The sequence below is a fragment of the Sus scrofa genome, chromosome 15 (assembly GCF_054392235.1).
Source record: "Sus scrofa isolate SSC_HxYL_T2T_F1_AM1 chromosome 15, Sscrofa_HxYL_maternal_Yorkshire_Landrace_v2.0, whole genome shotgun sequence".
In the NCBI taxonomy this organism is placed as follows: domain Eukaryota; kingdom Metazoa; phylum Chordata; class Mammalia; order Artiodactyla; family Suidae; genus Sus; species Sus scrofa.
Window position 1 is genome coordinate 15,967,840 of NC_139397.1, and position 22,222 is coordinate 15,990,061.

At 37.7% G+C, this 22,222-nt stretch overlaps 1 long non-coding RNA gene across 5 annotated transcripts in view; it reads right to left on the minus strand.

Moving 5' to 3' along the window:
• The window catches only part of LOC102159998 (uncharacterized), a 749,988-nt gene that overhangs the window by 192,296 nt on the left and 535,470 nt on the right, over window positions 1-22,222 (minus strand). For 2 of the 5 annotated variants that reach the window (XR_014829057.1, XR_014829059.1), the window contains exons 8-9: window positions 20,852-20,992; window positions 18,388-19,012 (exon numbers count right to left, since the gene is read on the minus strand). The exons of 2 other annotated variants lie outside the window; for them this stretch is intronic. This is a non-coding gene — a long non-coding RNA (uncharacterized LOC102159998). Of the gene's footprint in view, window positions 1-18,387; window positions 19,013-20,851; window positions 20,993-22,222 lie in introns of those variants that run through there. One more of the 5 variants, XR_014829068.1, reaches the window with a different exon arrangement.

The following is a 22,222-nucleotide window of genomic DNA, read 5'->3' on the forward strand; positions in this document are numbered from 1 at the left end:
TGATATGTACACATTTTGGTGGGTGAAGAAGAAATGAGACTGACCATTTAAAAGAAATGAGATGGGAGTTCTCGTCATGGCTCAGTGGAAACAAATCTGACTAGCATCCATGAGGATGTAGGTTCAATCCCTGGCCTTGCTCAGTGGGTTAAGGATCTGGCGTTGCCATGAGCTGTGGTGTGGGTTGCAGCCACGGCTCAGATCTGACATTGCTGTGGCTGTGGCTGTGGCCAGTGGCAAGAGCTCCGATTCAACCCCTAACCTGGGAACCTCCATATGTCATGGGTGCAGTCCTAAAAGACAAAAATAAAAATAAATAAAAGAAAATAAAAGAGAAGGTTTAGAAAGACTCCCACGTCATGGCTAGAATAATGTCCATGTTTCCCAAGGAGAACAGTATGAAGAACTAATTGTTTTCAAATGTAAGATTCAAACAAGATTGTGATTTAAATTGTATAAATTGTATAAAGTATAATTAGTGCCACTGACATAAATTAGAGGTAAAAGACCTGCTGGGTCATGCATGTGTACTTTTAGCCAGGTACCATGGAGACAGGCACCATAGAAACAGGTAAATCTCATGTTTTACTTTTTAAGCCCTTAAATTTATTATGCAATTACCTTAGCTTTGTACATATAGATCTGCAGGGAAACCATGAGATAATTGTCTAGATAATTCTAAAATTTAAAGGCATATTCTTTTTCTCTTTAGAAAGTATATGAGTTTTGACTCAATGGAATGGCAATTATCTCAGTTTCTCAAAGAAGCTGTAAAAAAAGATGTTGGCAGATGTTAAAATCAGGTAGTTTCTGTTGATTAATCTCTAGGGACCGGTATGATGGAGGAGACTCAAAATAAATAAATCACAGTAGTTAAGGTGACCCACTCCCTCTTTAAGGCCTTATCTAATGTAGCAAGTGTCACTGAAGCATTCAAAAAGCCGTATTTTTCCCCTATAGAAATATAAGACGGCAACCATTGAACCCAGACAAAAATTTCAAGATCAAAAGTGTCTCCTGAATAATCAAAAAGGGATGAAAGAAAATGTAATATGTTTGCATGGTGTTAAATACTAAATTCAGTTCCTTGAAAAAGTGACAATCCACAGACCATATTTGTGGAACCATGTTTAATTAGCTAACATATCTGATTCCCCAAGCAGTTGCCACAAAGAGGAGTTGTTTTGTGTTTTCTCAGATTTCCCATTTGGCCGGCTTTTATATCTTACCACAGTCATAATATCAAAGCAGGACTGAGATTCCTTCTGATTCTACTTTTTGATCCAATTAATGGATTCATCTACACCCTAGCATCACAGGACTGATCCTTCTGGGCCTTTCCTGATTGTGCCACCCAAGGAGTGGTTTCATGAGGAGTCTAAAAGTTACCACCCAAGGAATTCTTAGAATCATTCTTCTTACCACAACTGCTGCCACCATCTCAAAAATGGGTTTAAGTTCCTTCTGGCAGAGGTCTGTTGAGAAGTAGCAGGGATCAATTGACTTTTAGGGCAATGGCCTTGGTTTTCCTTGGCCTTGGTTTTATCCCTCATCCTCATAAAATTGAGACTACTAATGAAGTTATGGTAACATTAATGTCCAAATTATGTAGGTTGTATCCCCCATTCCTAGCCCCTGATCTTCACTGCTGTTGTATCTTAGTGTCTTCTCAATGTGTTTCCATATGAGAAGATATCAGGAAGTACTGCTTTATACGAGGCTTTAGTCATGTAATGATTTATCCTGATTACAGAAAAGCAGTGCACCGAGACTGTAGCCATTGCTCTGAATCATGCTGGCCAAGGGTCACTGCATCCTTCCCTTTAAAATACCTGCTTTGTTTGCACCGAAGAAAAAGAAATAACCCTACTCAGAGCTCCTTTGTTCAGAAAGGCTGCTTGCTTGATATATGTTCTCTAATCTATTTAGAGGGGGGACTTGTTCCTTTGTTTAAGGTCTTAATGGGATTTCCCCTGGGTGAAGTTTAATGGGATTAGGCAACAGAAGGTTGTGGAAGATTTCATCATCATCTTTCAATCTCTGCCCCAGAAAAGGTTATAAAAAGGATGAAGACGAACCCTCCTTTTGCTATAAACACGCAATTGAGTGTCCCTACAGATCAGCTGTGGGTTGTGGGCCAAATCCATCTTCGTACCTTCCCATCATCCAACAAGCTATTCCAAGTCTGAGACTCAGGACTGCCTGAACTAAAATTTCCACTTTCTGGAAAAAAACTAAAAGAAAGTGGTGTAGGGAATATTTAAATTTTCTGAGTGTTGTATTTAATAGAGAAAAAAAATACATGAAATCATTTGATCCACTTCTATCTCTTCTTAGTGTAGTACAATATTTGCCTCTGTGAGAATTTTTTTTTCTTTTTAGGGCCACACCCACCCAAGTCTCCAGGGTAGGGGCTGAAATGGAGCTGTAGCCACCAGCCTACAGACTACAGCACTACAGAAACACAGGATCCGAGCCACATCTGTGACCTATACCACAGCTCAAGGCAATGCCTTAACCCACAGAGCGAGGCCAGGGATCGAACACTCATCCTCATAGATCCTAGTCAGGTTCATTAACAGTTGAGCCATAAAGGGAACTCCTGCCTCTGTAAGATTCAAATAAGAGAAATGGTCACTCCTTGATGAATGAATCTCCTAATTTTCTAAGAAAAAGTCTAGTAATGTTCTTCTCTCTAGTGCACTGGTAAAATTACTCTTTACTGCTTTTTCAGTTATTTATCTCTTGGACAATATCCATTTCATCGATTTCTAGTTTAACTGAGAGAAGAATGAAGTTGGCTTTTTCACTATTGTCTCTAAAACTCATCAAAGTGAACAAAGAGTACAAAAAACAAGAAAGAGAGAAAGAGAAGAAAAAGAAAGAAGGAAAGGAAGAAAGGAAGGAAGGAAGGAAGAGAGAAAGAAAGACAGAGAGAGAGAGAAAGAAAGAAAGAAAGAAAGAAAGAAAGAAAGAAAGAAAGAAAGAAAGAAAGAAAAAGAAAGAAAGAAAAAGAAGGAGAAAAGACTCTTCAGTGAAGCTAGGAAATGGCTACAACCACATACCGCTAAGAAAGAATAGCAGCCAAATCTAACAGGACAATCCCAAGGGCAGACGCATACTCTGTGGAGTTGTGGCTGTAACTCAGCTATAGTGGAGATTGCTGGTTGTCCACTTGACAGGCATTCCTCACACCCACTCCCTCCGTCTGCATGCCTCTGTCCCAGGATTTATTCTTTGCCAACAGATCCTGGGTTTGTGTAAATATGGGGTCATCATGAACTTCAGAGATTAATTATGATTAGTCTTAGCCCAGCATCATAATTTGTCTTTGTCAGTGGCTGATTTGAGGTTGAGAAGTGACACAATTCTAGGAAATGGACATGACAGGGTTCTTCTGGGTGACTTTTGTTCACTTTAAAAAGAAACACAGACAGGTGAACTCCTTCACTGACTCTGAATATTATTATCTGCAGTGACCCTGACAATAAAGCAACTGTCTCAGGACCACGAAGGGAGCCAGCCTGGGGGGAAGCCAACAAGTAGAATTTGGCAGTCAGGTATAAATAATCAGTCCATTCAGATCCCTCATTAATGATAAGCAAATGTATGCACTATAGTTTTAGATAAGAATTTAAATGCTTTAAAAATGTAGAAATAATATGTTAACAAACTCCTGATGGTGGAGAATGGTGGGAAAAAAATGTAATTGGACTTTTCTAATCTTTCATATTGGGGAGTTGATTGATACTGCTTAAATCAAAAAAATGGATGTTTAAATGCATTATTTCAAGATAAAAATATCCATAAGAAAAATCTGAATTAATAACAGAACAACTAAAATCAAGAGATAGAGGGGAAGAGGAAAGGGGAAGAAAATATGTCCCAGTTTCCTCACTGTTTAAAGGGAAAAGTTAATTGCACTCTGTAAAACTGAGAGAGAGAGGGGAACATTAAGATTATTGTTAAATTTATGAACATTGAGTCTATAGGATCTAAAAGCAGAGTACCCTCGAAGCTACTGGCTGGGAAACATACCCCAAACAAAACATAGCTAAATCATTGATAAAAAATAGATAATTTAGAAAGCAAGAACAACAAATCGCACAAAAACTAACAAGTATATCTATCATGTCAATAAATCCAAATAGGATAAACTCAACTAATAATTGAAAGACTCTCAGATTGGAGGAAACCCTTAAGAGCTTAGGGCACAAGTGAAGTGCTATCCAAGTATAAGTAGGGAGAATATCACTTCTGTTCCTGGTTTTAAAGTGTGCTTTTCCATTTAGTCCCCAAAGCTCCACTGCCTGTGCTAAGAATCTCACAAAGTCTTTCATGAAAACATTTTCTTCAGCTTAAGGCTCTACCCCTTTCTTTTAATAATCAAGATTCCATTTCAAGCTGTCATCCTTCTCTATTGCCCCATTTCAAGCTGTCATCCTTCTCTATTGCCCCAACTTTCCCAATCTTTTTCCTGGAGCCAATACAAAAATTTATTTCTCTTTCTTCACACCCTTAAGTTCCCTTTCTTCACATCCATCAAGTTGTAAGCTACTGACTACCCATTTTATTCAAGAACATAAAGACTTTATTTTTAAAATGGGGCAGTTGGGATACTCTGTCACACTAGTATCATAAGAGTTCTTCTGAATTAATTTCACACCAATGTGCTAGGTGATGAACCAGGGCTGGCACTACAAAGCTAACTAAGTCATGATGATGCTATAGGGTGCATGTTATAGGATATGAGATTTACAATTAGGCTGAAAAATAATAGACATATTCCATGGTATAGAAATGAAGGTCACTGCAGTTAGGTGGACACATCGGTTTCAATGTTTCAGCTGAATGAGCGGGTGAATTCATTAAAATAACACACTTCTAAAGAGGAAAGCAGGTTGAATGACTATAAGAAATATTTTAAAGCTCAGTGGGTATATTTTTTCAAATTGGAAAATCACAGATGGGTCAAATTCCATTTCAGCTTTTAAAGAGAGGTTCTCCACCTCAGTGAGGACATCTGGATGATGCAATCAGATGTTGACTATGTTGCAATTCCTTAGCAATAATAGTTAAAGTGTAGTCATTTGAGAATGATTTACTGAACACAAACCAGAACAGGTTCAGGGCTATCTATATAACATCAGTCTCCCTTGCGTTTTGGTATGCCTTATTGAGCTTAAATAAAAGGGATTTAGGTATAATTACTCCTCAGAGAATCTCAAATAAATCTGTGTATACCGATGGGCATGTGTATAAACCATTGGTTTAAATGTTAATGCTTGGAAAACAAACTAGACCAATTTGCAAAGGCACGGAAACCAAATGAAAGAATGAGAAGGATAGACCAAGATGCTGCCATGAGAATGCTTGGATTTCCCTAGAAAATCAAAGAAGCTATGATTTTTTTTTTCTAAGAAAATAAACACCTGGGAAAACTACCAAGAACAATGTGCAAATCCTCTTCTTTTGTTTGTCCAAGTAACTGAGCTGGCCCACCCCAAGGGGCATAAAATCTGTGGAATTTGTGTTCCCTTGGAGGTAGAATACAAACCCTGAGTAAGCTAGGACTGCAGTCTTTTGTAACCAACTATAATTTTATTGATTTTCATCTGTTACCCAAGTCTTGTTAAGAGAGATGAGAGGTCTGCCAAAGCAAATAGAAAGACGCATAGACTGCCACCTGAATTTTATGTTATGTAGGTTACGCCTATTGATGGAATTTGAAATTGGAGGTTGCCAAGAAGCCAAGAGGAAAGTTCAGAATGATATATGTTTTCAGAGGACAAATAGTACTCCTTTTTCTAATTTCTGCGTTTTTCCCCCATGGAAAATTTTCCTTCTTTTGGTAATAAAATACAACACATGATTAATTTATCAATGAAAATAATGATTTTTAGTATTGTGGGCTAAGGCTAAATATGATCAGTCCTCTTTGACTTTTTTTTTTTCCCCTGTATAAATTCTAGTGACAGCTGAGTTTTATTGTACTTAATTTTCCTTTTAAGACATAGAAAACAGTCAGGACTTTTCCTTTAAAGTTAAAATCATTTAACACTTCATTAAAAAAAATATAAATTTCTACAGATGTTAAAGCTAAAACTTTTTTTTTATTGCTCTTTTGTATTTTATGGAAGTTTAGGATCCATATTTACAGGTAGCCTCTATAAACCAATCTAAACTGGCAGTCATCAGCGACTCTCCTATTTCCATCTACTTCTTTTATTCATGCATTGACTATTCAATATAGATCATATTTTTATATAAAGTATCTCAGATATTTTAGAATATCAATTCCCTTGGCCTCTTCTCCCTAGTTTAATTCCTTAGAGTACCTAAACTTTCCTCTGTTTTTACACATCTGGACATTGTTATACAGAGGAATAATCTGCCTCAAAGAATATCTGCTTAAAAGGATGCATGTGAAAATGCTGTAAGAAATTCAGTTGCTATATGTGACATTTATTTATTGAATTTTAATCACACTCTAAATCTAATAGAACTATCCTTACCATATAGATGAGAATACAGAAGATAACGTTATTTTAGTAATAAAAATAGAAGCTCCATAAATTTATTGAGAAAGTATTTGGCTTCAGATGCTTGCTGGGAATACAAAGATGAAAGAACACAATCTCTGTCATCAAAGTGCTTAGAGATAAATGGAAGAGGACCCCATCAACAGATAATTGCAAGGGCCTAAGATCTGTGTCAAGATCTTCAGTTTTATGGGGTCACAGAAAGGCCCCTAAACCAAATAGGGAATCAGAAGTACATCTCTGAAGGCACGATGCCTTATCCTGAGCTTTGAATACTGCTTCTGAAGAGTTACATAGGAGAGCTAGGGGTGGACAGGGCTCTCCAGGAAAACAGGGCACCATGAGCAAGGCCTCAAGGCCAGAATCGGTGTGTCCACTGGGGAGCACTCAGCAGTTCTGAGTTGCTTACCAAAACCATGGAAAGGGAAGTGGGGTAAAAGATGACACTGAAAATAAAGGAAGAGTCTGGTCCAAAGAACTTATGCTTTATTCTGTAGAGGATAATGGCCTATGAAAGGGTTGAATCCTGAAAGGGTCATTTTAGATTTGTATTTATTTGGTGAGTTAGTTAATTATTTGCAGCCTCAGTTTCCTTATTTGTAAAGTTTGTCAGGAGAAGGGTAGAAAAGATTAATTTTTGAGACCCTTCTGATTCAAAGATTTGGAAAATGATTTAAAGCAAGAAAAAACTTACCCTTTAATAGGTGGTCATAAAAGTTAAAACTAGACAGAGCTTTTTTTCTAGGTCCTGATATGAGACCGTAATTCCATTTCTCCCATGCTCCTCAGTACAAAAACCTGTGTAAACCAAAGGGGCTTCCAGGGGTGTGTGTGTGTGTGTGTGTGTGTGTGTGTGTGTGTGCGCGCGCGAGTGCGCACATGCACCTGCATTGGTAAGGGCAAAGTGGGGGCAGGGAGGAAAGCTCGCGTTTACTGTTGAAAGTGACATATATATCTTTCACTAACGCTAAAGGAAATTCAAGGAAAATCTTCTAATGATAAACGTTTTGATAATCCATAAGTATTGCTATCATTACTGGCTTAGGAAAAATGGCTAGAGATGTTCTTGAAATATATTTTTATGCAAGCTCTTTGTTTCCAGAATATTTTTTCCTGTTTGAAAGGCATCAGAAAATAATTGATCATCTGCCTCCTTCTGTTGAATTTATGTGCAGATCAACATTCTTGGATGGTTTCTCTTTTCTCTCAGCGCTGCTTGACAAGCTGGAGAACAGTCGTAAGTATTCATCTTCAAAAATGCCTTTGTCCTTCAGGGCATGTTTTCAACGAAGGTCTGAAAGTTATTAACGCTTCAACCAACCCTCCTCTACCACAACACATGTATGTTCAAAACACCAAAGAATCTTCTCTCGCTCTCTCTCTCTCACACACACACACCTCCCCAAGCACATGATAGACCTGCCTTCTCCTCCTAACATCTGATCTTTGTTTGTGTTTGTTTATTTGTTTGCCATACCCATGGCATGTGGAAGTTCCTGGGCCAGGGACTGAAACTGAGCCACAGCTATGACCTGCACCACAGCTGCAGCAACACCAGATCCTTAACCCACCGTGCCACTGGGGAACTTCCTGACCTTGTTTTAAAGTATAGTGTAGTAGTTTATAAAGTTGATAACAAATGCCTCAAGATATGTATTGATGTTCTTTGTAAACCAGTCAAAATCATTTAAAATCAGGTGTAAACTGTCTGGACCACTGCCTCAAACCTGCTCATTTTGTCCTTTTTCAGTATCTATTTTTGTGAGGATTTTTTTGTGTATGTGAATCTACTGGAAATTAGTTGCAATTATCTACTTTTATCACATATTGACCTATTTAATGCTCATTGAAATGACTTATGTACTTTGAAGGAAAATGCCAATTTTGCTGAAATTGGCAATGAAAACATTCGTTCTCTATTGTAGCCCTCTCTATTTGAATAAAGCCCTTGCATAAATGTATATGATGGATTTGAAAGAAATATAAGCCATATATGTGCCCATGTCATTGAAAATTATGCAACACATTATCTATAGGTCATAATTTTATATACAGAGCCAGATGTGAAAATGAGTATCCATGATTGAAGTACATGCTCAGATATACTTCTGTCATGGAGGCACTGTGGTGTCCAGAAAGCACAACAGAAGAAAGAATATAATATTGTTTAATTCTTGCCTAGACTGTGTTCTTCCGTATTTCAGTTTCAGTACATGTATAGCCTATCTGTTTGCATCAGAACAATGGCTGGCTGGTTATAAACTCAGTATACAAATTATCAGCTGTCTTGGGTCTGCCTTTGATCCACAGCCTTCCACTTCAGGCATTCAGCACAGTAGGTGCCAAGTAGTATCAATCATTCTATTTTTGCTGTGTCCCTGGTAAGGATGGCATTTGTTTTCCTGATTCCGAAGATAAGCCAGACATAACTGGGGGAAAAAAATGTGAGTGTGAAAAAACCAAGCCTTGTTGAAATTTTTTTTGAACTAAAAATGCAACATGTTAAACATCTTTTATTAAGTGGAATTATAGTAAAATTTTAATTATCCGAAAAAAATGGGAAAAGCATGACCTAAAGTAATAGAGAATGAAAAAGAAATTTGAATTCTTCTCTGAAGCCAAGTGTGTCATTTTGTGTAAGTAGCTGAATTAATTGCCTGATTGCTTTTGCTCAGGTAAACCGTTTCCACTGCACTTGCTCTCATGAAGACTGTCTTTGTTCCAGGGCTATCAGGTCTATTCCACAGACCTCTTCAGGCTGGAAACAGGTTTCCATTTAGAAATTAAACACTGCTTTTTCCCATTTTCATACATAAATTGAAATCTGCAAATAGCTTCAGTGGTTTATTTTTTTCTTCTCAAGAAACCAATTTTTTTCAATAGATACTGAGCCTAACAACTGCTCCCAGAGCCTGTTCTAATCTGGAAATTATTCATAAGCAATCTGGGTTAAACCAAATCATTTTCCCAAACAAAAAGCTCAAACGGTATGTATGTCTCCGTATGTGATGAGGGCCTTTGAACTTGTGACTCTAGAATTCCACCCATGACATGCAGAAACAGTATCTGAAAACATTATTTATGGAAAAATGTTCCTAAGGCTTGCACAGCTTTCGACTGGCCCCTGAACAGAAACTATTAGCCCTTCCCAACCAGAGTACACCAGAAACAACTTACCTACAAAGAATAAACCTAAAATAGTGCCACAGGAGAACTGTGAAATACATTTTCCCAGTCCCAACAAAGCCACAAATTTCAGGGAGCTAAAATTTCCAACTGAGTGAAATGCAAGAAGCTGCTTTTTCAAAATTGGTTCAAAGCTGGACATGAGTAGAGACAGAATTCCCAACAAAGCTAGTCAGGAAGCCAGCCCAGATGAAAAGCAAGGGGAAATAATGCCACCTCTTGATGGGTGGTGTGGTGTGCTGCTCCTAGGAAAGGAACTGATGGAGGCTGTCTTTGGAGATTGCCTACCACAAGGTCTGTGAACAAGACATACAGTCTCATTCACCAAAACCTTATATTCTAATCACATCTTATAAACTTTGATGGGTTCATAAAGAAGAGACATTCATATATTTCTCATGATTGCCTTTTGTCCTCTTTGCCCTTTCTCCAATGAACTGAACTATTATTAAATACTATTAAATGTCTACTAGACACATCCACCAGGCTATAACCATGGCATGCACCCTGCATACATGTAGCCTTTTCCTCCTCTATTAATTCTTCATCTTATTTAATAGTATTGCTTTCTCTCCCTCTCTCTCTCTATCTCCTTTTATTTATTTATTATTATTATTATTATTTTGGTCTTTTTAGGGCCTCACTTGCAGCATATGGAAGTTCCCAGGCTAGGGGTCAAATCGGAGCTGTAGCTGCTGGCCTATGCCATAGCCAAGGCAACGTGGGATCTGAGCCATGTCTGTGACCTACACCACAGCTCAGAGTAACACAAGATCCTCCACCCACTGAGCTGAGCCAGGGATCAAACCCAAGTCCTCATGGATACTAGTTGGGTTCCTTATCCCTGACCCATAATGGAAACTGCCTAATAGTATTGCTTTCTATCCAGCCACCAAAGCTAGTTATCCTGAATTTATTCCTCTCCCCATCAGATACCATTTCAAGTGTAAGTGCTGTCAATTCTAACTTTTATCCTCATCTTCACTAACACTGTCTTAGGGTTTAGGTATCTGTAGCACCTCATCTCAAACTACAGAAGAAGCTACAATTAATTGTTTTACAACTGTAACTGCAACTCCAACCATACCACACCCCTCTTCAGACATTTTCAAGCAGCTTGCCATGGCCAGACTCTCAAAAGCTCTATGACTTTCTATGGCCAATGACCTTGACTTGCTTGACAGGCTCATCTCTCCCAAAGTTGTCCTTTTCTCACTTGTGCCTTAAGCTTCAGTTGCATAAAATGACTTATTGGCTGAACATAGCATGTAGTCCTGGTTATACTACCCCCCAATGAACACATTGGTTCCAGTTGGTTCCTGGGTTCCAGATCTCAGCCCAAATGTCACATGGGCACCTGGACTTCAGTCCAAGCTTACCACATACTAACTGGGCACTGTTGGGGGAGACACTTAGCTTTTCTAATTCTTATTATTATTCTCACTCATAGAAGTCTTCACATACAAACTCCCTCAGAAAATCATTGTAACTATTAAAAGGAGTGCTATCTCTAAAATGGGTTTACAGTGCCTGACAGATGATAAGCACTAGCAAATATAACATTATTACAATATTACATACAAATGTACACAAAGGGATTTTATTCAATAGAAGAAAATGTTCTGGTGGGAATCAGACATACTAGGTTGAAAGCAAAGACATAGACATGTGGCATTTGTTTATGTCATGGGGCAGTGAGAGGAAACAGCTCATCAGTTATCCTTTTGAGCTAGAGAGGAATCAAGTTGATGTCTATTGCTCTTTGGTTCTCATTTGTTATTCTCTCTAGTGGATGAAATGGAGCATGATGTAGCTTTAGGGGCCAAAGAGCACAGTCAAGTATATATTTTCTCCTTGGATACTGAAATCAATCAGAAAACCTGGAAGATTGACTTTAGGCATTAGAGGAATTTCAGAGTGGGGTGTAGTATCTAGTCTGCTGTGTAAGACAGACCCCTCCCGTCAGCTGATGATGATACATTTTTCTCCAAGTTTTGTTCTCTCACTCCCAGCTAGTGTCTAGCATTTCTGACTAAAATTTAACAGATGTCCCAGTTGATACCCATTTATTTATTGCTGAAATTGATACTGGTGCTTACAATGGGTGGTTTTTGCCATTAAAGCCAGTTTGTTCCAGATACACTTTATTGTTTTTGGTGTGTTTATTGGCCAATGGCTTTATGACCATTTTCAGTGTTCTTTACAACCACCATCTGTAGCTAAAATGAATTTGAAGTTTTCCATTCCAAATACACCCTTGTGATGATCAAGTGAGGAACACATGATTTTGTTTTATGCTGACTATTCAGGTAATCGTACCTAAAGTAAAACTCTAAAATATAAAGTTTACAACTTTAATATTTAAATAAAAACATCCTATTAAACTAATTTTTCTTATATAAACATATGTTGGCAGTATTCAAAGCTTTCCAGAAAATTACTTCCAGTTCCTGGCTTTATCTTTATATTATATTTTTATATATCTTAATGGATTCAGAATGTATACATGCAATAGATAACGTTTTTAAAATATCAATACTTAGGCTAAGTTTAAAGAAACTTGGATATTGTCAGAATATGTGGTGTTCTAGCCAATATTTATTTTGAAAACAGAAGAGTTTTACAAAAATAATAGGATAAACAGTATTATGTAAATTCACAGTTAGAAAATTTGAAAGCATGAGAATTTAAGATCACAGAGGCAAAGTAAAATTGTTAAAAAGTTATAAATATGCTGTTATAGACCTGTAAAATATTGGCAATGAGAGTGTAATTATTTCAAATTGAGGACATGCCTGCCTCCCCTTCTCCATCTTTTCCATAATAAAACAAACCTATTTTTAAAATTATTCAAGTCATGCACTCAGAAGAATCAGAAAATACTGACATCATTCTTGACCAATAGACTAAAAGGCATTGTTAAACTCATAGCCAAAACTATCTATAGTGGCAGTTTCAAATAGTGAATCATTGTGTAGGATTTCTAATCAGACAGCCTAGATTTTAATCCCACCTATCATTTATTAGGCAAAAACCACTGGGAGCCTTATTTAATTTTTAAAGTGACAGTTTTCTCATTTCTAAAGTAAGGGATAATAAGAAATGCCTCATAGTAAACTGAGATGATGTAAAGTGTTTAAGTATATGTAAAATGTATGTGTATATGGCATAGAATAAGTGCCTACAGAAGTTAATAATTCATTTTATTGATATTTTGAACTTTTGTGTTTTATATATATATATAGATAGATTTTACATATTTATATGCTTAAGCTTCAAAATTTAAAGACATAAATGTATGTCTTTATGTTTAAAAATGAGCTTTTTGGTCAGTAACACAAACTTGGGTCTTGTTTTTTATTCAATCTGACAATCTTTATCCTTAAACTGATGTATTTAGACCATTCACTATTAATGTGATTATTGCTACTGGATAAAAATCTAACCTCTTGTTAGCTAGTTCTCTTTGTTCTATTTGTTATTCATTTCTTTTTTTTCCTTTCTTCCTTTTCTTGGGCTAAGTATTCTTATGATTACATTTTAATCTCTATTGACTTATTAATTATACCTCTTTTTAAAATGTCTTTACTGTTTACCCTGGGATTTTCAATATACTTTTCAAATTAATTGGAGTCAACCATCAAATAATGCTTTACTACTTTACAAGTAATGTAAGGCCTTTACAACAGTATATTCCCAATACTTCCCACCTATCCTCTGTGCTATTATTGTCATATGCTTTACTTTTACATGTGCCATATATCTTTTAGCACATTTACAAGTGAAAAATAAGTTTTATCTCATTTTCATTCATTCTGTTCTTCATTTTCATAAGATGAGTTTTATCTCATCTTCATTCATTCATCCTATTCTTTCCATTTTCTGGTGTAGATCCAAGTTTCGGACTGATCTCATTTTCTTCTGCCTGAAGAACTTCCTTCAGTATTTTCTTATAGAGTATGACTATCAATGAATTCTCTTAGTTTTTGTTTGTCTTAGAATTTAAAAATTTTCTCTGTCACTTCTTTTTACTAGATATAAAATTCTGGGTTTACCTTTCTCCCCAATACCTTCTGATGAGAAGTCTAATTCTGGTGAAAAGTCTGATGAGAAGTTTTAACCCTCCTGTTTGTTCTTCCATAGGGAAGGCTTTTTTCCCTTCTGGCTAACTTAAAGATATTCTCTCTCATTTTCAGAAATTTGAATACTGTATGCCTGTGTGTGTGTGTGTGTGTGTGTGTGTGTGTGTGTGTGATGCATGTGTGATATTGATCCTGCTTGGTGTTCTGCCAGCTTTTTGGATCTGTGGTTTTATGCCTATTACTGATTTCCTAGATTTCTCTGCCATTATTTTTGAAAATATTTCTCCTGCTCCATTTCTGCCCTCTTCTCCAAGTATATATGTTACACTGTGAAACTCCCACGGTGGTCATTGAGCACTCTATTCTTTTGTATTAATTTTTTTTTTCTCTTTTTTCCCATTTTGGTTAATTTCTACTCATATATCATCAAGTTCACAGATTCTTTCCTTGGCTGTTTCGAGTCTACTGATGAGCTGTTGGAGGCCCTTATATCTTTATTCTTTTCCTTATAGTATTTTCATTTGATTCTTTTGTTGTTTGTTGTTCTTTTAGTTACTCTAAGTGTACCCCAGGCCCCAAACTCCTCCAGTGGTACCTTATGTTTACAGTGTAGGCTGGTTTGACAGAGGTTCTTATTTTAATGTATATTCCCTCCCTAGGTTTTCATCTTCTCTTTGCACTGTTGCCTAATAAGGATCTGTCCCCTGCAGCTCTCCCGGCAGTTCCCCACTGCTATTTTTCACCAGGCTAGCCTGGTTGAGGGGTGGAGTGTGGAGAGTATTTGCTGGTGTTCTGATTAAGCCTGAGTCATAAGCAGGGCTCTGTCCCTGGGCCTGGGTGATGGCCTTCACAGGACTTTGCAGGAGAAACAGAAATACTCATGTGGTATCGCTCCCATAGGAAGGGTGCTTCTTTTTCATTTTTCCCCCAGATGGAGTCGATTTCCATCCGTACCCTAAGGTGACAGCTTTTGTTCCTCCTTTCTCTTTAGAAAAGCCTTTCATCCTATAGTGGAGACAGGAGATGGGTTTGGGCAGAGTTTGGGCAGTGGCTGCTATTCCCTTTCTCTGTCAGCACCATGAAAAAAGCTTTCTCAGGATTCTTCCAAGTCTTATGAGCACCGCAAGCAAGAATGTGCAAACACCTCTATATCTGCCACACCCAGGGGATTTACACTCTCACAGCAGCCCCACTCAGCCTCTAGCAATTTCCGAAATTTTTTTTTTTTTTTTTTTTTTTTTTTTGTCTTTTTACTATTTCTTTGGGCCGCTCCTGCGGCATATGGAGGTTCCCAGGCTAGGGGTCCAATCGGAGCTGTAACCACCGGCCTACGCCAGAGCCACAGCAACGCGGGATCCGAGCCGCATCTGCAAGCTACACCACAGTTCACGGCAACGCCGGATCGTTAACCCACTGAGCAAGGGCAGGGACCGAACCCGCAACCTCATGGTTCCTAGTCGGATTCGTTAACCACTGCACCACGACGGGAACTCCCTCTGAAAATATTTTACTTGTGTCTTTTTACTGTCTTATGTAGAGTCTGGCTGAATCTGTCACAAGTAAGTAAATGCTCAGATGCTATTTCTCCCTAAAGGTCTCGTCTCTCTCCATATTTGAAGTTATTTGTTTGCCCTCAATTCTCTGATGGGGTCCAGTTTCTTTCTTGTTGTAAGGGTGGGAATAACATTCTTTTTGGCTTTCTACATCTCCAAGCTGAAACCAGAAGACTTTTAATCATTAATTCAGTAATAACATAAATGCATTCTATTAAGTAAGTATTAGGTGAAAATGTACTCTATAAAATAAATATTATTATTATACCTTAATTGAACTAAAAGTCATTTGAATATATTAAATGAGTCAGTAATTATAGGAACAATGAAGAAATATCAAGACATTTTGGGATTTTTTTTTCAGTTGTATCAGAGAAAGGGAGATTTAACTTTTGAGTACCTCTAAAACTATACCAGAATTTATTTCCTTTGAGAATTTTGTATTCAATTGTTAAAGATTAAGATAAAGATGTGCCTTCCATTGTTATATTCCAACTATCAAAAAAGTAGAATATGATTCGATGTATTCTTACTATGACCAAGGAAGTCCTTGTTTCTGTCGCATATTGGACAGAATAATTTAGACTGCAGGTCCCAACTAGAATCCCAACTTGAATCATTTAAATAGAAAAAAATGTAATATCTTGAAGTCTGCAGACAGTGGTTCTAAGGTTGGTGAATTCAGAGTCTCAATCAAGATATCTCTGGCCTGGAAAATTCTGCACAAAATCATTTCCAATGACTCACGGAAGCCAAGCAAGAACCGACAGAGGGCCCAGGGACTGAAATATGTGAATGCGTCACTCAGAAACATCAGCCCGGGAACTACTAATGTCCCCACTACAGAGAAAGCAAAGATGTTAATTTCCAGTTTCAACATATATCTTTCAGATTGACTGTGGCTGTTTGGCAACTCCCCTTCTGCATCAATTCTGATGATAATGTGAGCTTATTATGAGCCAGTATTATTCTAAATACTTTATAAGCAATAATAGCTCATGTAATTGTTACAATAATGCTATGGGGCAGGTCCTATTATTATTCCCATTTTACAAATGGGGAAAAAGTAGAGTTCAGTGATGTTGAGTTACTGGCTTAAGATCACAAAGCCAGAAAGAGATGAATATTCACACTTCCTAATTCACATTCTTATTTAATGTGTGGTCCTGTTTCTTGATATCTCTGACTATTTCTTTGACAAATCTTTCTGTGTTACATTCATTTGTTCTTCTTCTTGCTCCAAAAATAAGAACTCTTTCCAAAATGCTGTCTTTTCCTCTGTGGACACTTGTGCTCCCAAGGCTTAAGCTACCACCATACCACCACCATGGTGATCAATGATGAACATGTATACTGTCCAACCCATTCATGGCTATTTCACGCCTTCTTCTCTATCCTCAACCTCCAGCACACACTCCTCTGTCTCGCATTCTGCTGATGTTTTGCTTCTTATCTCACACTTCCCTCAACAAAGGAAGACTACCTCAAGAGAACTTCCACATGCTCTCACCACCAATCCACCACACTGATTTTTCTCTGTTTCACTGGTTGCTTCTACTCAGTGTCTCTTGTTGGTTTCTCCATTCTTCAGATTTCTAAACATTAGCTTCTTTCTCTCTCTCTTTTTTTAGGGCTGCACTTGGAGCATATGTAGGATCCCAGCCTAGGGGTCTAATCGGAGCTACAGCTGCTGACCTATGCCACAGCCACAGCAACGTCAGACCTGAGCTGTGTCTGCAACCTATACTACAGCGCATGGCAATGCCAGATCCTTAACCCACTGAGCAAGAGCAGGGATCAAACCCGCAACCTCATGGCTCCTAGTCAGATTTGTTTCTGCTGGGCCACAACGGGAACTCCAACATTAGCTTCTCAAGCTCAGATCTTGAAACTCCTTCCCTCTATTCCTTAATGATTTTCACATCAATTTTCCAACCCAAAGTTCCCGCAGAACTTTTGTATATCACCCAGCTCCCTGGTGTATATGTAATGGGGATCTCAAACAACAAGCTGCCAAATGAACCCTGGGTTAGACCAGCACAAAACTGGTATCTTATCCAACTCTATAAAAGGCAACTCTGTGGTGGATGGGGGGATAAGTTTGGAGGATGGGATTAATATTACAAACTAATACATATAAAATAGATAAATAACAAGGACCTACTGTATGGCATAGGGAGATCTACTTAATGCTTTGTAAAAACCTATATGGAAAAAAAGAACAGGTATATGCATACGTATAACTGATTCACTTTCTGTAAATCTGAAGCTAAATACAGAATTGTAAATCGACTATGCCCCAATAAAACTTTAAAAATAATAGAAAAAAAGGCAACTCTGTCATTTTAATACCAACCCCAAAACTATGGAGACATCTGTGATTTTTCTAACACTCTACCTTCAGTCAGTCAACAAATTTGTTTGCCTCTTCCTTAAAAATATATCCAGCCTCGAAGCTGCTATTATTTCTTATCTTGAATTTTGCAATGACTTTTTGTGGCAAAGAGTACCTTATGACTCTTCTCTGGCAAAAAGCACCTTCTTTAATGCATCATTAATAGACCTTTTAGCTAACACATGGTCTCCATGAATAAATACAATACTAGCCAGGCTCCTTGTATCCAAGTGAAGCCACATCATTAAGTTCTGACCAATGGGATGTAAATTTTGAAGAAATGCACCTAAAGGGAGAAAGCATGTTTTGGCTCTGCTCCTTCCTCTAGCTGGGATGCCCCTTTTATCTGGAATGTGGAGGTAATGGCTGGAATAAGGCAATCCCTAGGGCCAACCTTGGAGGATTGGAATTTTATTAAGGGAGTTTATAGGTTTCTCTATTAAAAAGGGTTTTTTTTTTCTTCTTTTTTCTTATTCCACCCACTCACTGGGGAGTTATATCAGATCCTCCAAACATTAAAGCTGATTTGCATTCTTATGATTCATTTTATTCACTCCATTTTGTCTACATTAGATATCACAATTAAAGCTGATTTAAGACCACATTTGAGCATGAGAAAAGGGGGAATATTTCTTTTTTTTTATTACTCAAATGAGTTTATCACATCTGTAGTAGTATAATGATCATAACAATCTGATTTCACAGGATTTCCATCCCACAGCCCAAGCAGATCCCCCCACCCCCCAAACTGTCTCCTCAGGAGACCATAAGTTTTTCAATGTCTGTGAGTCAGCATCTGTTCTGCAAAGCTCCGTCTGTCCTTTTTTCAGATTCCACATGTCAGTGAAAGCATTTGATGTTGGTGTCTCATTGTATGTCTGACTTCACTTAGCATGATAGTTTCTAGGTCCATCCATGTTGCTAAAAATGCTGGTATTTCGTACTTTTTGATGGCTGAGTAATATTCCATTGTGTATATGTACCACATTTTCTGGATCCACTCCTCTGTCGATGGACATTTAGGTTGTTTCCATGTCTTGGCTATTGTAAATAGTGCTGCAATGAACATTGGAGTACATGTGTCTTTGCGAGTCATGGTTTTCTCTGGATAGAAGCCCAGGAGTGGGATTGCTGGGTCAAATGGTAGTTCTATGTTTAGTTTTCTGAGGCATCTCCATACTGCTTTCCACAGTGGTCGCACCAATTTACAATCCCACCAACAGTGTACTAGGGTTAGGGGGAATATTTCTTAATCTAGGAAGAAGGGAAAAAGGAAAAGGAGAAAGTGGTATTTAGGTACTTATTAAATACCAGGACATGTGCTATGGTCTTTTTTTTTTTTCTCCAGGTTATCAAGATTAATCCTCACAACATTCCTAGTTGGTAGGGTCATTATCTGCCTTTTATGAAGAGATATTCAAGGCTCAGAGAGTTTCCTCAGCATGATGGTGAAATTGGAGGGCCAGGTCTGATCACAGTGACTGTAAATTGTTGATTTAAATAGTGGATTGGTACAGTGTAGGATATGTTGGATTAGTTCTAATGTCTCATGTGATTTTTATCTAGTGAATAATAAGAATAAATCTTCCCCTATCAATAGGCCATGACTTTTTAGTGATGGAGTCATGCTATATGGGGAGCTAGTGCAGGGCCTGGGACATATAAGATGCTCAAATGACATTTATTCTCTTTTCTCCCCCCTTTTTCCCCTTCTAAGGAAGATTCCATAAGAAGGGCTTTGTGGAATATTTTAAATAAATATTTGAATACTTAAAATATTTTAAATAAATAATTGTATATAAGGCATACCCTAGAAATGGTACCTGCAGTTCTTCCTGTTTGTGATTAGTGTTTGATCTAAGTGTGTTTTGGTTTATTGGTTTGCACGGCAAGCCTGGGGAACAAATTATTAAGGGTTGTAAAACAGCTCCAAGAATCCTTGTATTCATAGTTTTCAGATTAAAAATGCTCCGTATAGCTCATCTTCTGGTGGAAAACCCAGAGTGGTGACACTGTACATTTCTGTGTGGAGAGCACACCTCCAAGATGGCTCAGACCTTTTGTCTGCCTTAGCTTCAAATTATTAGCAAAGATAGTGTGCATCTGATGGGTTGTCTGTTTGCAGGGAGCTGTAAAGAGGCAGGAGTTATCTCCTGTCTATGGCTTTAATGTATTCACTGCTCTATGTGGCCTTCCAAGTTCGAAGGAGTGAGTTCAACTGTATCTCATTTGTAATAAACTTGTTTTTGGTTCAAATTTCATAAACCTGCCTAGACATGTAAAGAAAGGCAACAAAATCAAATTCTGTTTCTAGTTTCAATTATCTATGTGGAATTTTAGAAAATGAACTCTAGATTTTAATGATGAACTGCAATGATAAATTCCACTTGGCAGCACTTAGGATACAGGGGCCATGCTTGGGAAATATTCATTAACATTCAGTAATTTAAGAATCCTTAATGCCTAATTATCAAAGTGAGTTTAATTACCACAGATACCCATTCATTTAACTGGCTGGAAACACAAGGAGAAATTAAATGATACCAATACCAGTTTGGCCCCAAAGTCTTCCTTTCATATTTACTTATGGTGATTGCCAGAAGTTCTATGAGCTAAAAACAAGCTCACAAAACCACAATAACAGCTCAACATGCTCTGCCCTAATTGGGAACCCAACTGAAATTAAAAGGGCCTAGCATCTTCATATATCACATAGTATATGCTGTAAATACTCTCTTGCTATTTGAAGACAATGGGATAACTGGTTTTATAACAAATCACCGTAAGTCTAAAAGCTATTTACCACAGGGAATGTGACAGGTGGTAGGGAACAGACTGAGAATGAGTCTCTGCAGGATTATTATCATTCATTCTGCCTAGAAACATTGCCGTGTCATTGCTCTGCTCCTTCCCAAGGCCAGGGAGTTGTCTGAGCATCAGTTGTTGCTGATGCTGATTTCACCGCCCAGAGATGCTGACTACTTTGGCTCTTTCCTTTGGGAGGTCAGCCAAAAGTCACAAGGGGAAGCATGTCCTGTTTACCCAGATAGGACCTCCTGTTCTGTCCCTTGGCATGATCACTGTCACACTTACCTACTTGGAAAGCCTTGTGTCCGGCTGGCAAGGAGTACTCTGGTCAATTTCATGACTTCCTCACATTCTCAGTTCGAGAAGCATCAGCAAGTTGCCTTTCAGCAATTCTGGTTGCTGAGTGAGGAATGCGGAGCCCACCCCCTGAAAAGGGGAGAGGAGACCATCTTAGAAACTGTGTTAAAAATGATCTCAGGATCGGAAAAGCATCCTGATCAGGCTTGTTGACAAGGTTGGCAGCAAGCGTTGGCAATATATAATATAGCCATGGTGGATTCTAGGGTAGAAACAATAGTTTCTTTCCTACTATTACCTTTTTTTTTCTTTCTAAATATACTTTTCTTCTTGCTATATTTTCATGTAAATTGGTCTTCTTTTTGTGTTTATGATTTATACTTCAGATTTTTGTATTTCATACTTGAGTAAATGTTACCCAATTTTATCACTGTTTATCACAGCTCCTAGTGGATGTTCAAGAAAGATCAATTGGTTATGATTTACTACCCAGAGAGCTGATGAATGAAACATAGACATAGATTTTTTTTTTAACAAAGTGCTTTTCTAAGCTTTAACAAAAGCCGCAGATTGTTGAAAAGGTATCAGCCACTTGAATCAACAGAAAATCTGAGGATGATTTCCTTCCTCCTGTTTAATATGAGAAGAGTGTCACAAAATTTTGACTTCTGGGACTCAACATTTACCAGAGTAATTGCCAGCATCACTGTGGAATCCTGTTCATTCTGTCTTCGAGCTGGCAAGTCTTTTGATTTATACAGCACTGAAAAGTCAATGGTGAGGCTGACATTCTTTCTATCCCACTTTTGAACTCTTGGCAGATATTATTTTCAAAGTGGTCTAGTGGAATGAGGATAGGGTTGCTGAAACTGCCTGATTTTCCAGCATGAATCTTGTTTAAATCTTAACCACATATTAGTTAACACACAATACGTTGTCAAAGGACAGCCAAGTCTTTCCCACTATTATTCAGGAAAAGTAAGATTCTTAACACAATGCCATCCACAGTGCACCTCTGTTTTTAAATAGTGGCTCACTGTAGTAATTTATTTTGGATTACAGGTCCCATGAGTTCACACATACATCTCATTTTGCTATAAGAACAACTTGGGCTACTGTTTTAGCAGAATTGTTTAGCAAAAGATAAAGATCCATATAACAATTTTAGATGAAGTGTCATATAATCTAGTGCAAAATTTCTTAAATAATACATAATTTAAAAAAAAGAAAGAGAAAAGATTGATCAAGAAAGCCATGGGCAAATTAGACTCACTAAGGCTATAATTTGAAAGGGTTTATTTGTGTAACTGAGTCAGTTTCTGTCCTAATGCAAACCTGCCACATTCAGACAGCAAATTT